The sequence below is a fragment of the Periplaneta americana genome, chromosome 12 (genome assembly GCF_040183065.1).
Source record: "Periplaneta americana isolate PAMFEO1 chromosome 12, P.americana_PAMFEO1_priV1, whole genome shotgun sequence".
NCBI classification, from domain to species: domain Eukaryota; kingdom Metazoa; phylum Arthropoda; class Insecta; order Blattodea; family Blattidae; genus Periplaneta; species Periplaneta americana.
This window is the reverse complement of record NC_091128.1, coordinates 93,925,427-93,942,071: the sequence shown is the minus strand read 5'-3', so window position 1 is coordinate 93,942,071 and position 16,645 is coordinate 93,925,427.

Genomic DNA, 16,645 nt, shown 5'->3' with positions numbered 1-16,645 from the left:
TCAACTTTCAATAGAGGTTGACTAGGTCACTGTCTCATATCTCCATCTCTCTTTTTGAAGTGTTTCTGCAAAGATTTTTCCTACGCTACCTGGTTTAAGGTTAGAAAATAACAGTACTATTGTGCTTTTAAGTAAGTAATTTCCGAGAGAGAAATATTGTTGGAATTTTTAGTATGACTTTGTATTAACAAAATAATAATTAATATCAACTACAACCGATTAATTATAATCGACTCAGTTATTCGATTAAGTATTTTTGATAGATTAATCTTACAACAGAAATTGAATACCACAACAATACTTTCTTTCCTTTCTGTCTGCCTGTCTGTCTTACTATCTACATTTCTTTCTTTCTTTCCTTCTTTTTCTTTCTTTCTTTTTCTTTCTTTCTTTTTCTTTCTTTCTTTCTTTCTTTCTTTCTTTCTTTCTGTCTGTCTGTCTCTTTCTTTTTGTCTTCCTGCCTGTCTCTATGTCAGTCTCTCTGTCTATCTACTTATCTACATTTCTTTCTTTCTTTCTTTCTTTCTTTCTTTCTTTCTTTCTTTCTTTCTTTCTTTCTTTCTTTCTTTCTTTCTTTCTTTCTTTCTTTCTTTCTTTCTTTCTTTCTTTCTTTCTTTCTTTCCTTTCTGTCTGTCTGTCTGCCTGTGTTTCTGTCGGACTCTCTGTCAGTCTCTATCATTTATTTATTTATTTATTTATTTATTTATTTCCCTTCTGTCTGTCTTTTTCTTTCTATCTTTCTGTCTGTCTGCCTGTCTCTTTGCCTGTCTCTCTGTCAGTCTCTCTGCCTGTCTGTCTACCTATCTACATTTCTTTCTATCCTTTCTTTCTTTCTTTCTTTCTTTCTTTCTTTCTTTCTTTCTTTACTCTGTCTACCTGTCTACATACCTACCTACCTACCTACTTTTCTTTATTTCTTTCTTCGTCTGTTTTACTTCCTCTACTATTACAGACTTAAATTTTTCCAGTGCAGTGTATTAGTCAATTTTTGGCCAGCACTAAACAGGATCAATTTGCGAGCCTTCCTTTTCTTCTGGTTATCGTGACACAGGGTCACCGCTGGGACAACATAGGACTGCACATGTTAAGGAACATAATTAATGTTGTGTTCCCAGTCCCGTTGACAGAAGATGAAACTCTTCCAGTGCCAACGCTGGGAATCGAACCACGGTTGAGATATTTATGATTATTTAATATATAGAGTGGAAAGTCAAGAATCACATTATATCTCTGTATATGTTAGATTGTATAAATATTTCCATTTATTATAAGCCCAAGGTATCAACCGATTACACAGGTAGGCCTGTCAGTCATCTTGAAAGCCGCCATATGGGATACAAGTTAGAAATTTAAAATGGAAAAAGATCGTGTGAACATTATGAATTGTGTAAAATTTTGTGACAAAGCAATGACAAAATTGATTTTCAGATATCTTCGTTCTTGTAAAAAATATCGCACAATTAAGGTTCTATAAAACTGGATAAAAATTTAAAATTTAAAATAGAAAACAAAATATAATACGAAATATTAATAACATACAACAAACAATTTTATATTTACAGAATATGCTCAAGATGCTCTCCGCTTTCGTAAATATACAGTCGTAGACGTTTTCCCCACTCAGAGAGAAGACATTGAAGTACCTCAGGAGTGACATTAGCACGTTGCTCTAAAAGTTTTGCCTCAACAATTTTACACAATTCATAATTTTCACACCACGGCCGGAATCAAAGGTGTAATATGCGTACATGAGTATGCGTTGAATAAAATTCTGGCTTGCCAGTTCGCCACGCTGCTGGATGCAGCTGTTAGAGCACGGAGCTTATAGCAACCTAAATAAATTTACTGAAACAATTAACTACAATTTAGAATCAACTAACCATTATTATGTGTCTGATGAAGGGGCACCTGATGTTGGCACACTTCCCAACTCTGGCGCCGCGAATTCAGCTTGCTATTGAAACAAATGTAGTGTGTCCACCGCTGTGGAGTAACGATTAGAATATCTGACCGTGAAACGACGGTGTCGGTTTCAAATCCTGGTTGGGACAAGTTACCTGACTGAGCAAATGGACCTTGACTTATTTCGCTGGCATTATCACCTACACTTCACTCAGACCTCTATTAAGCTACGGTCAGTCATTTTTTTATATTGGGGAATTTAATTGAAGTGAATTTATTATGGCAGGCAGAGTAACTATCTCATGCCCCCATGTTTTATATTGCTACCTGTGCACTTCATTAGAACCAGGTACCCAGCCTCGATGCCGTTAGCCCTGTGAACTTACAGTATATTTAGGCTATTTTCCACTATTATCATATTATGAGGTTATCTAAGAAATTAGCAATATCTTTGTGATAGTAGAAGATAAAGAGTGGGGGAAGGGAGATGGTCCGTGGCCCATTTCTTTTAGGGCTCATCCCGACATTTGTCTTATTACTCAAGGGAAACCACGGAAAAACCTTGAGCAGGATGAGGTGTCGTGCTGACGGCAAGCCAATTGGCTTCACTGGGATATGTATGTATTGAGGATGAAGGTTGGCTTTTAATCGTAATTTAAAATACAACTACATTAAAATCCATAAAAATTATTTACAATAAAACATTTACAATACATTTATGCACCTAATAACGTGATGACTCTGAAACAGACAAATAACATTATTAGTGTATTAGTAGACATATGTCTGTTTGTCGAGTCCTGTTGTTGTTTAGTGTTCAAATTGATTTTCGTCTTGTACGTTGTCGTTCCAAGCTAGAGGGTGGAGTACGCTCTTAGGTCTTTTGTGTTTATCTAAAGCAGGGTTGTAGTTACCCAGGGAAGAAATTAATGGGTTTTTTGCTGCTGTACGACTTGGTGTACGTGCAGAAGGCTTGTTTTGATATATATTCTTGAATTGTTAAAATTTCGAGTTCTTTATGAATCAATCTAACAGGTGTTACTCTAGGAAGATCTGTAATCAACATTAAAGGTTTGTTTTGGAAAATTTGTAATTTATTAAGAACTGTAGTAGGTGCATGTCCCCAAGCAGGACAAGCATATAATATTATTGACCTAATTAATGTTTTATACAAAGTTAAGGTTGTATGTGTGTTTAAATGTCTGTTTTTATTTAAAACTAGCCGTACCCGTGCGCTCCGCTGCACCCGTTAGAAATAAATATAAAGTAATTACATAATTAAAATAGGACGTTTGATCCAGGGAACATTCGTGCTTGACAGAAGGATAAATCGTTTAATATGTTACTTAATTTAATGCATCCAAATAAGTAAAATGCGATCATTTTGGTCCAGAGACACTCATTGGTGCAATGACAATTCCTTTAACATGTTTCTTAATTTTTATTACATGCAACCATAGTTTAATGAAGATTGACATCATTTAGATTTAATGTGTATATTTTATTTTACTTGTTATAGCTTTCCATTGAATTATGGTAATAACTTAATTTTAACTCTTGTTTTCTACGTATTCAGTAAATGGCGCTTGGCCCAATATGGTTGTGAACCCTTCAAATGACTTAAATTATATTATATTATATTATATTATATTATATTATATTATATTATATTATATTATATTATATTATATTATATTATATTATATCAGAAGTTACTGTAATAACATTATAGCATTATGTCCATCTAGAGAAACTACACTTTCCAATGGTGAAATAATAATTAATTATACAAATCGGTTAATTTAGCTTCCGATATTACTTCATACAAATACAGAAACATTCTCTGTAGGCTATCTTTCATAGCTTTCGATTGTTGCTGTCCAAGGCCCCTTATAAACGAAGTAATTTGTTTTTTAATTCATTACACAGCCTTAGATGGCAGTTATTTTAATTTTAAAACTCATTTATCTCATTAAATATTAGTCCTATCAAAATTTTTCAAGGAATAAAACTTATCGGACATTATTTTTAAAGAAACATTTGTTATGTAACATTTTTCACAAAAATCAATAATAAGCGTGATATTTCGATTTATTTAATTCAGGCCTCCTTATAACCTCCCTTTTAAATAATGTATTTTGAATGCCATATAGCCTAAAATCTAAGTTACAATGAACTTAATTTATATTCCAATTTTCATCGAAATCCGTTCAGCTATTATCGCGTGAAAAGGTAACAAACATACAGACAGACAGACAGACAGACAGACAGAGATACAAACAAAAATTTCAAAAAAGCGATTTTTGGTTTCAGGGTGGTTAATTATATATGTTAGGACCAATTATTTTTGGAAAATCGAAAATTACCAGAAAAATTTCGGCTACAGATTTATTATTAGTATAGATTGGGTACAGCTCCACCATTCTAGAATTGGCAAATCTGAGTTTCTGTAGTACGTGTTCGGAAAAAGTGAGCCGTCTGTCTAGTGTTACTCTGAGATACTTAACTGAAGTTTTCCACTCGATTAGTGATCCATTTAAAGTTAATTTTGTATGATTTATTCCTTGCACACAGGTGTACACGTCGTTTCCCCTCCCACGGCTCTAGGAGGGACAGCAACAGCCTTGTATAGAGTGTTGCCAACCGTACGATCTGTTTCTTTTTTGAAAGTTATTTTACAACGCTTTATCAACATCGTAGCGTCTGAATGAGATGAAGGTGATAATGCCGGCACCGAAAGTTATCCAGCATTCGTACGATCAGGATCGTACATATAGGATCATTTGGTATCGTGTACGATCATACTAAAAAACGCTTCTGGCGAATGAATCATCCTGTATGTTAAGAAGCAACAATGTTTAAATTTTAAATTATCGTGCTAGGACCTCAGTCATTGCATGAAATTCTCAAACGATTTACTTACATAATGATGTTAGGCCCCGGATTTTTATGTAATATCAAAGTGCGAAATATGTATATAAAATGTAGTAAATATCGGGGAAATATGTAATTAAATATGTAATATTAATAAAATATGTAATTTAAAATCACTATTATTTGCTAATGCATTAAATTTACAAAAATGTCGTCACAATTTAACTGGTCAGTTGAAGTGGGAGGATGTTGCCTGGAAAGTCAATTTGCCATTTCAACCCCATTGTATAGCTTGCAAATAGCCTACAACTTGTCTGCCACAGTCTATTCTTTTTCTTGTGCCTTAAGATTTCCTAGAAAAATATTTTTCTGAGGAATACATAATGGTATTTTGACTTACTTGACACCCAACCCAAACCCCTCGCTAATAACCTACTTTCAATTTGTAACAAAGCTAAATGACCGGCTCACCTGGCCATCTCAAATTCTGAGGGATCATCATTAGGTGCAAATATATATAGCTGAGGCACTCCGAACTACTGTATCTTACAGACAAAGGTTGAAATCCCCAGTTTCATGTTTATTTTTATTTTTAAAGGAACTATTTTCTTAAGCCAGCTTTTCAAATTGAAGCATTTTCTATTGTTGTGAACAGAACATAACGACGTCAACTCCGGGCTCTCCCTCTCTACCAGCATCCTGAGAACAAAAGTGGCCCTCCAGGCGGTGTTATGGGACAGGGATGTTAATATTTATCTCCAAGTATATATGAAAGAAAATTCAATACTTTACCCTGAAGAATAAAACGAATTTAATAAAAGAAAATTAAAAACTCACTAATTGCCTAGATATGTACAAAAATGTGACATTGTTTACATAATATGTAACATATGTTATATTACTAAGAATATGTAAAAATATGTCAAATGAAAGTCAACTATCACCATATCAGAACAACAAATCGCCGACATTTGTAATTTTCAGTAGTCTACATGTAAAGGAATGCAATATTAATTATATAAGAATCCGGACCCTAATGATGATGATAATGATATAATAATAATAATAATAATAATAATAATAATAATAATAACAATAAAAATAACAACAAAAACTAGACTGCAACTAGAATTAGAAGCATCAATAGTTTGTTCGAGAGCATAGGACATCGACCGTTTGTCGCTATCTAAATCAACCATGTCAATCAACACTATCTGTAATAATTTGCTTGCTATAGCCTGTATAGCCAATCCTTGCACACAGGTGCACAAGTCTTTTCCCCTCTCGCGGCTCTAGGAGGGACAGCATCGGTCTTGTACACAGTGTTGCCAACCGTACGATCTTTTTACTTTTTTTTAAGGTTATCTTACGACATCAACATCGTAGGTTATTTAGCGTCTGAATGAGATGGTGATAATGCCGGCACAGAAAGTTATCCGTATTCGTACGATCAGGATCGTACATAAAGGATCATTTGGTATCGTGTACGATCATGCGATCCAACCCACGGATAGTACGAAAAATGAACGATCTTATCGGCAAATAGGAAGAAACATGTAAAAAAGATGGGATTTTTTAAAAATTTTTTACAATATATACGACATTTAGAATGTTATAGGCGTATACAATACTGCAGTATTATATTTAACTTTTGCATTCAAAGTAGTTTTGCGTGTAGCACTTCTGCGCTATAAGTGCAGTACAGTCCATTGGCTCAACACAGATTTCTATAAACAAAGCTCTCTTATATCTCTAGGTCTAGGCGATAACTTAATTTTCGTGGACTAAACATTATAGTGATGCGTTAAGAAATCAAGTAGGCCTATTATTTGTGGCTATTGAAAAATGATGCTGACAAAGATTCTTCCTTCGTTTAATTCCAAACCAACTTCTCAGAGATATGGTCTCTCCAACCCTCTCAATAATCTCAACATAATTACTGTTGTCACGTAATGTAATAAGTTGGCAATAATGTTTGGGAACCCCGGAACAGAAAAAGAAAATAAACATATTCGGTATACGTACAAAGAAACACGGAACAGTCTGTAACATTACTCCCTCGTGCCATTTCTGTTTTGTGGTGGTGCACGGGTAGTAAGTAGGTTATTTTACTCGCCGTAACATTACTGTGCTCGCGACTTGCTTGACGTGCACTGAAGTCTGACATGGCTGATCAAAATGAAGTAAAATATGATGTAGATTAAATTTATTTTGAACGGCATGTTTAAGGAAATCCATGTTATATCACACGCCTTTGGCTTCTTTTTTTTTCGTTATGCATCTCCAGTTACAGAAATTACCAAATGAATAATGAAGTAGGTAAACAAGAAAATAAGTTGATAAATATAGTATTGTAACTTCTCAGTTCAAGATTACATATAATATAACCTCCCAGTAGAGTGTGCTTGTTGGTATACGGAACACAAACTTGGGAGTCACGCCCTCGTGAAATTCAATTTACTTTTATGTGACCGTTAAAATACTCTCTGAGCGCACAATCTTCGCCTCACGCGCTGATAAACAGCCGACTTAGATATTCCAGAGAAATTCTCAGCTGAATGCACTGAGTCGATAACTCCGAAATGGAAAGTTATCTTAGCTGTGTGTCTCCTCTCTTGCAAATTGCAGCAACAATCTTCAAGTAATAACAAGTCTTACGGATAACGCGTTACCATAAAACTAAACTAGCATTTGTGAGGTTTACTAAAAACCTCCTGAAACCGATGAGATATTCTTTCTCTCTTAAAGAATTCAGGAAGATTTAGTAGCGTAGTAATCACCTCCTGATTTATCAGCTGTAGAGTAATGTAATCAGTTGAAACGTCACTGTAGCAAACTGTATATAATTCTGTATTATTATTATTATTATTATTATTATTATTATTATTATTACAAACAGGTTTACAATGTAATATCACATCTTCCTGTGACCAATGTCCTACGTTCTTATTTTTTCCCCAAATCTCTCATCTCCCCAATTCCGTTCTTGCAGTCCTTTCTCTGCCAACGCTTTATTTATGTCTTGCAACCAGGTGTTTTGCGGTCTACCTCTGCCTCTCCTTCCCTCTGGAATCCAATCTAAAACTCTTCTTGGTAGCCTTCCATCATCCATTCGCTTTACATATCCATACCATTCTAACCGTCTATATTTTACGAAATTTAAAATTGAATTCTCTTTATTCATCTGTTGCCTGATCACTTCATTTCTAATTTTTTTAAGTTTAGAATGCCTGGCCGATTGTCGTAAAAAATCAATTTCTAATTCTAGTAATTTTTGACCGCAAATTTTGATTTAGCTTCCATGTTTCCGCTCCATATGTTGTCAAATTTTGGACTATATACAGATAAATATTTATTTTTGTTTCCTTGAAAATAGTCTTGTTCCATAATATTCCATTTAACTTCGCTGTTGCTGATTTTTCTTTATTTATTCTATGTTTAATATCATCATCCGGTGTAGCATTTCTATTAATTTTGACTCCTAAATATTCAAATTCATATAATTCTCTATAGGCCTAACTGTATAATATTATATCCCTTATATAAATAGTCACAGACGTAGTTTAGTTCACAGTTCGAGCGCTAGGATGTGGGTTCGATTCTCGTTTGACCTGATTTCTTGACATTTTCTTTTTGAGAGGTTTTCTTCAACTGTAAGATGAATTTCAGGTTATCTCATGGCTGAATCCTTGGACTCATTTCACCGAACACCATCTCGCTATTAAAATTTCCACCGAAATCAAATACTAAGCCTTCAGACTGCCGAGCGTCCGGAACAATGAAAGTTCGAGCGTTGGTCATTATGAAACGTTCCCTCGGTAAAAATTACTTGCATTCTAGAAGAAATTATTATTTCGATTGCTGGTAAAATTTATGTTCTGAGAATAATAAGTTAATTAAGTAGTAAAATATCGCTGCAATCGAAAAGTATTGGGAATAAATTTGAATAAGGAACAAAAAAAAAAAAAAATTCCTTCCCAGGCAAGATTCGAACCACGAAAGTCTTAGTTACCAGGTTATCGTGCTCTGGAATGAACAAGGGTCTGAAATCAGCTACAAGAGTCGGTCCGGTTTTTTGCCACTACTGTACATACGAATAAAATATGTGAGAAGTAAAGGCAGCGAAGAAAAATACAGAAAGAGGAGAAAGAAAGGACAGTAGAAATGGAGGAATCACTCACTTTATATTTTCAGCCTGTGGGAAATGCCTTCACGTCTTTCTCCTTCTGTATCTGTTTCGAAACTGTTTATCAGCAGGAACGTCATTGTAACAGACATCTTGAGCTGCAGTCGATCTCAGATGTAGCTCCCACGTAGATTTCAGCTCCAGGCTACAAGCTGGCTCCGTTCCCACAGTCGAGACGTTACGTCGCCCTACAATCCTGCAATTCACAGACCACAATGATACTGTGATGCTTCTACGATAGCTGAGTTCTGCAGGGACGTGTTTATACAGTGAACAAAATTTGGCCTAGGAAGTCATCAATAGCGAATTCAACCAAAATAACAGGACATTGTTAATTAAGTTGCTAAAATTAAACCGTGTTGTTTTCGATAATGGTAATTGCAATTTACAGGAGTCTGCAAACTCATAGAGGGAAAATTGAGGAAAACAGATAATCTTTAAGGAAAATTTACTGTAGATTTTGTTGTTCCAAGGCGAAAGGTGATAGACTATATCAATTTTCGACGAAAATGAGATTTTGCAATATGTTGTGCATCCTGATGGCATATTAAATTGAGGCAAAAGATGGCATGCATATCTCTTATTTTCCTCTCTAACCAGTTATTGTGGGACATGATTCCTATTATTTTATACGGTCGTTCGAACTTCTGAAACACTGGAACTGTGAGCAGTATGGGATGAAGATAAATGTAAAGAAGGCGAAGACCATGGTTATCGGAAGGTAAACGTGCGAATTCCAAATAAAGCAATAGAGGAAGTGGGCAGCTTCAAATACTTGAGGTATACAATAAGCAGTAACATAAGGTGCTGGCAGGAAGTCAAAAGGAGGATAGAAATGACAAAGGAAGCTTTTAATAGAAAGAGGAGCATCTTCTGCGGACCTATGAATAAAGAACTGAGGGAGAAACTAGTAGTGTTGTGGGATGTAATCGATTAATCGATCAATTTATGTTAGATTAATCGATCAAAAATATTTAATCGAATAATCGAATTGGTTAAAATTAATCGGTTGTAGTTTCATATTAATTATTATTTTGTTAATACAAACTCATACTAAAAATTCCGATAATATTTCTCTCTCGGAAATTGCTTACATAAAAGTACAATAGTACTGTTATTTTCTAACTGCAAAGCAGATAAAGAGGAAACACAATGCGAAACCCTTATCAAGTTGTATTGTTTTCCAAGAAAACTTCCACCTTGTTGTCAGCTCATGTTTCCAGCATATGAAATGCATACATTTCTGGGATTTGTTTCCCCTATCCCTTATAAAATAGCCATGTCTACACTGTGTGCAAGTGAGAGCGTATCTATATTCTTCTCTTTCTAAAACTCTGGTAATTCGATTATAATAGGGGCCAATCTTCTGTTTCGACTGCTGTACTTTTGGAGTTAAGTTTCTGTACTGAGTTTTTATATGAAGGTCAGTTTTCTGTGGTTTGTGAAAAGCGCAGCCTCCATTATGTCGTATGAGAATTTGAGAGGTAAACTCGGTGAAATGTTTGATTTAAATTAAACGATCGTGGAGAAGTGCTTGACAGAAAAAAAGTTTTTTCGTGTTTAGTGATGCAGGAAACATTGTTACTAAACGTAGAGCGGCACTTAATTCGGAGCATGTGAATGCTCTCACATGTTTAAAATCATGGATGGAGCAGTATTAACTAGGTGAGTCTTCATACTTTTTGTTACTTACGTTTGTCTCAAAAATTTCCCGAGAAATTGACACAATAAATTATAAGCCTCATAATAAATTTGTTAGTAAGTAATTAAAATAGCTGTTTCGTAATATAACGATACAATATATACAGATATACAACATTTAATACTTATGTTTATCACCGAACACAAGTTAAATTTAACAATAATTGTGAATTACAGTATATTAAAACATTTTTAAGTCGATCAAAACTCGATTAATCTATCGATTAATCGATTAAATTCAAATAGTTAATCGATTAAATATTTTGATCGATCAACAGCACTAGAAACTAGTGAAGTGCTTTGTGTGGAGTGTGGCATTGTGTGATTTAGAAACTTGGACATTACGATGAAGTGATGAGAAACGAATAGAAGCATTTGAAATGTTAGTAAGAACAAGATTGATGCGTCGAAAGTGGACAAACAGAATAAGAAATGAGGCTGTGTTGGTAAAGTGAGCGAAGAAAGAAGAGGAAAAAGAATTGAGTCACTGGCTGAGAAGGAACTGCCAACTGGATGCAGTGGAAGGAGTGGTGAACGAGGGAAGAGTTCGTGACAAAAGAATATATCGGATGATAAAGGACATTAAGATATATAGATCATATGCGGAGACAAAAAGGAAGGCAGAAAATAGGAAAGATTGGAGGATGCTGGGTTTGCAGTAAAATATCTGCTCTAGTTCAGGAAACTATGGATGAAGTGAATTTTCCTTAGAATCAAAGAATTAGCATGTTACTGTTACAGTTCTTCTGAAACTTTGTCAGTATAAATGTCTTGTTTCTGTATGCAGTATACCCACTATATTATCTCTGCAAAAGTATTAATAATAATAATAATAATAATAATAATAATAATAATATTATTATTATTATTATTATTATTATCATTATCTTCATTATCACTGCATTGTACTTCCTAACTCTCTGACATGATTTATATACGACACTTGCTTATGGATAGGAGAGATTCCTTATTTAGACATGTGATCTCAAGCTTTCAAAATAATCACAACTTTATATATTCACTGTTACTAAGTTTATTTGCAAAGTATTAAAATTGTACAGTTAAATATGAAGTATCAAAATAGAACAGTTAAATATGCAGTATTGAAATTGAACAGTTATTTTTGAAGTATCGAAATTTCGGTTAATATTAAAGTATCAAAATGGAATAGTTAAATGTAAAGTACAAAAACAGAACAGTTTATTTTTCTTGCAGTTTACTGTAGGGCGAACCTTGGTGCTATTCAGGGATGATACCATTTTCTGCCTTTCTTCTGGACATCGCGAAGTTATGACTGCTGTTGCATGACCACCGTTATTGACACGCTAATGACTAATGACCGCGTTTGGACACTTCATGTCTATTTTTATAAGTTTACTGGAATCGCACCCTTATGACTTAACAGAGTGGTGCTACTTTGACCGCGAATCTTCTGAAGAAACTGTATTGCCCTGACCGATCATCCACGCTATCGATGCTGATTGGAATCGGCATTTCCTGTTATCACTTGGTACAATATAGACTTAAGGAACTCTCACAATATTCAAGGTTTGAATCGTCTTTGTTTCAATTGAACATATACAAAATCGAAATTCAGATCATCGCCAATTATAAAACGCATTCTTTATATCTCGCGAGAAATACTGATTGTAATAATGAATGTACAATCTATGTATTTCTTGTTATACAGGTCAGCAATTTGCGTAAGAGTGGCTTTACGAGAGACGGTAACATATATTTCCTGTCTTCTCAAGGACTACACTTTGATCCTGCTAAGTCGCGAAATGCATGGCTCTAATCTTTCGTCGTGCGATGTAAAATGAAACTTTCCTCGCGTGTCTCAACAGATTAATCTGAATGTTATAATCATTATAATACAGTAAAATTCAATTACTTTGAAATACCGTGAAAACATGGTGCTTAGGGTTATAACCAAAGTTATGATACTTGTCATAATCCTTGGGCACAACTGCTCTTTAAATGAAATCTCTTCATCTTATTTTCTCTTCTTATAGTAATTTTTCTGTTGGAATTTTTTATAGGGGAACAACTTAGAAAACTCCTTTGGTCTGCACATGTGTCACTCTTAAAGAGTGACAAAACATACTATTCACCTCCTACTTCCTAATTTTCAACCAATAACGGGCAAGGCGTTACTTACGTAGGCTTCAATGAAGTAGAATATTTTCACATTTTTTATACTTAATAATAACTCAAAAAAGTAGTAATCAGATTCTAATAAGGAAAAAAGAGTATTGAAGATTTTTGTTTGCAGATTTTTAAGATGTTTGAGTCACCGCAATATAACAAATGTAAGACTTCTTAATTGAGGTTTGTTACATATGACTGTAGTGTGAGAAAATACTGTATGTTTGAAGTAGAAAAGGGTTCAGTGATAAACTTTTTTCTCTAAGAGATAAGTGGGTAGCTGCAGTGTATGAAATCGCCTAAATAGATTCTACTTTATTAAAAAAAACATGTTAATAGAATGAGTGAACAAGATATGATCACTTCTTAACTTTATGTCTGACTGCTCGCGGTCCAAGTAGCGCGTACATAAACATTATTTATCTTGAAAACGCATCCATGCTTTAAAAATAAGTATTTACTCGTATTGTTTTGATTGGTTATATTTATTTAAAGGGACAGACTAAAATGATTAGTCAGCCTCCAGCGCAGCGGTAAGGTTTAGTAACATCCTACAACGGAGTTTTCCCAGTTGTTCATCTATAGTAAGCTATTTTATTTTCTAATTTTTCTAATTATGGTTTATTTAACGACGCTCACAACTGCAGACGTTATATTGGCGTAGCCGATGTGTCGGAATTTTGTCCCGCAGAAGTTCTTTTACATGACAGTAAATCTACTAACATGGGCCTGTCGCATTTAAACACACTTAAATGCCATCGACCTGGGCTGGGATCGAATCCGCAACCTCGAGCACAGAAGGCCAGCGCTATACCGACTACGCTACCGAGGCTGAGTATGTATGTATGTATAGACGTTTTTAGGTTATTTTTTTAATATTCCTGTCTTTGTCGTAAATTTAGAAATTGTGTGTCACAATATCTTGAAAAGTGTCCAGCATTTCCGTTCACAACAGTGAAATACCATCAGGGATTTCTCATTTTACCACTCTATTGAGTTGCAATCAGATTAGCACAGATTTAAGATATATGTAGTGTTACAGCGCCTCTACTAATCAATATACGTAGAATGAAAGGAAAGTAAATTAATTTTATATGCGGCTCTTCATGCTGAAGCGAAGCGAGGAGTCCAGTGCGAGGCTGGTTTCCTAGCAACCGTTTGGCACAGAAAACTTAATTTGTAGTCAATGCAGCCAGTTACCATATAATCGCTGGAAATTGCTAATTAATTAATACAGACTACGGTGAATGCTATTCATCCAGTTATTTACGCCACGCGAATGTATGGAGGCAGGAAGACATAGCCAAACGCTTTCAAACAATACAATACTAAGCGAACGATGCGGATAATTTCTCTAAAAATTCATTAATGTGCTTGTTATAATCATTATACATAGCCTGTATGCCAGGATAGGAGAATAAATGTCAGAATGAAGTGAAATTGGGAGAGGAGTACGTTAAGGTAGTTCTTTATCACCTACCCTGTTCAACATCTACTTGGAGGATTTAGTAAAGAACTGTTTTCAGAACATGAGAGGAGTGATAGTAGGAGCAAGGAGAATGAAGTGCATCAGATTTGCTGATGATATGGCGTTGTTAGCAGAAGAAGAAATGATACTAAAGAATATGTTACTGGAGCTAAATTACAGCTGTGAGCAATATGGGATAAAGATAAATGCAAATAAGACGAAGATTATGGCCATAGGAAGAAAAAATGCAGAAGATAAACTGTATTTTACACTTAAATTCCTATTTTGATAAATGGAACAAGAATATTGGGGAAATATTCTAAAATGCTTGTAGCCATGTCATTCAAATTTCTGAACATTTAATTACTTGTACCTATCTATTATCTAGTAATCGCACGATTTGTAAGGTGGTGCACTCTGGATGGTCTCTGACGAACAAATTGATCTTCGAATCTCGGCACTAGCGACATCTGTGAGCCTGTTCGTAGAATCGTGGCAAATATCTACAAATTAAGGACTCTGCCATTGGACAGGAAGCAAAATGTATAAGAGGTAATAATAAATGCTTTCAGAAATCGGATGTTGATCTTCTGATTTTCGCCCATATTACGTAATTTTTACATATTCCTTTTGAATAATAATAGTTCAAGAAATTAAACTGTGAAATGTAATATAATTACAACAACAATGAAGTCTGAAATAGTTTGATGTTTCAAGAATGGACAACGGTAGATGACCCAAGAAACTACACCAGTGAATCCTACCAGGCAGAAGAAAACGCTTTGATTTTTCAAACCCCATCATGTGGTCTTCTTAAATCCGATGCTGACAAGTGGATCATCCTGCCTCAACACTAGCAGAATTCGTTACAATCCGAAGAGTTTTCGAATGTGTATATGCTTCGGTTCATTTAAAATCTGAACCTAATGAAGGATGACACACAAGACAAAGAACACTGGGTTTTAGGAGTGGTTAAATGCTAGGCTTTGGTGAATTGCTTTGCATAGTACGATGGATTTTAAAGGTCGGTAAAACATTATTTGTGTGGTTCCCTCTTTGAAGGAACTAGTTTTATGAATATTCAGTTGTTTATTGACATAATGTAAAGGAAACCGATCCCTGATAAAGGACTCGAGACAGAATTTTTCGGAAATTTCCAAATATGGAGAGTGCAGGGGAAAAACCTGATACGTCACATTTTACTGTTTTTAAGGGAGAGCAAGACCAATTATATTGTATTGTCTTTGGGTTAGGCTGTCATTCTCCAAATTTACATGGAGTAATGAGGTTGTTATTCTATAGTGTGGATCGGGGGAAGATGCCTGACTTTTTCTTTGATTGAAAATTTAAGATACTCTTCATTTAGTTTTGAATTTCATATCGAAATATCAAAGTCTGGAAGGTATTTTGAAATTACAGTATATTTTTGTACAAAACCGAAAACGTTAATTACCTTGTTTATATACACAGGTTTTCTAGTTACCTGCACTGTAGGCATCTTTCCCTGAAAGTCGGGTAAGATGGCAAATGCAATTAACACATTTACATTTACTGATACATGTATTATATATATATATATATATATATATATATATATATATATATATAACAAAATTGACTTAATCTACAGCTCATGGACATTTTTTCACTCATTTATCACTACTTAGCAAAACAGTCATAGCACATATTTTATTGCCTCGTGCAAGACTCGTGAAATCATTTCTTGCACACGATGAACTCAATCCAGTACATTTTTTTCGTCATCATTCTTTTTAGGCGGCATTTAAGGGTACGGTAAGGAATCCCGTATGCTTGCGATGCTCTAAAACAGTTCATACTCTCTGCTATAACATGTTCCATCGCAAGTTGAAGACTGTCCTCAATCCACTGACTTCTATCAGAGGATGTTACGTAATGTTTACACATTCTCTGCAATAAAAAAAATAAAACTCTTGCAACAAGTTGCCATCTTACCCGGAAAAAATTGATAATCTTCCCCAAGTATCGGGGTAAGATGCCTAGTGCTGTGACGCAGCCTAAGAACAACGGAACAAGGTCGTTGGTTGTTAAAAATACAAACTTTAGAACCTTTACTACAATATCCATTACAAAGGTCTGACAGTTATTACGAATTCAAGGATGTATTAAAATTTTAACATACCTTTGCAATTATTTTATAGCAGAAAAATGAGCTGTTTTCTTGCTTTTCTTCTTCTCACAACAAGAACACGTGACAAAATGAGTTAGCTTCCACTCTACAGACATTCAACTGTCTCAGTGATCATGAATACATCCGCGTGGAGTTCTCTCTTGGAAGAATGTGAAACTACAAAGAAATAAGCATCTTCCTTCGATATTAATCTCCT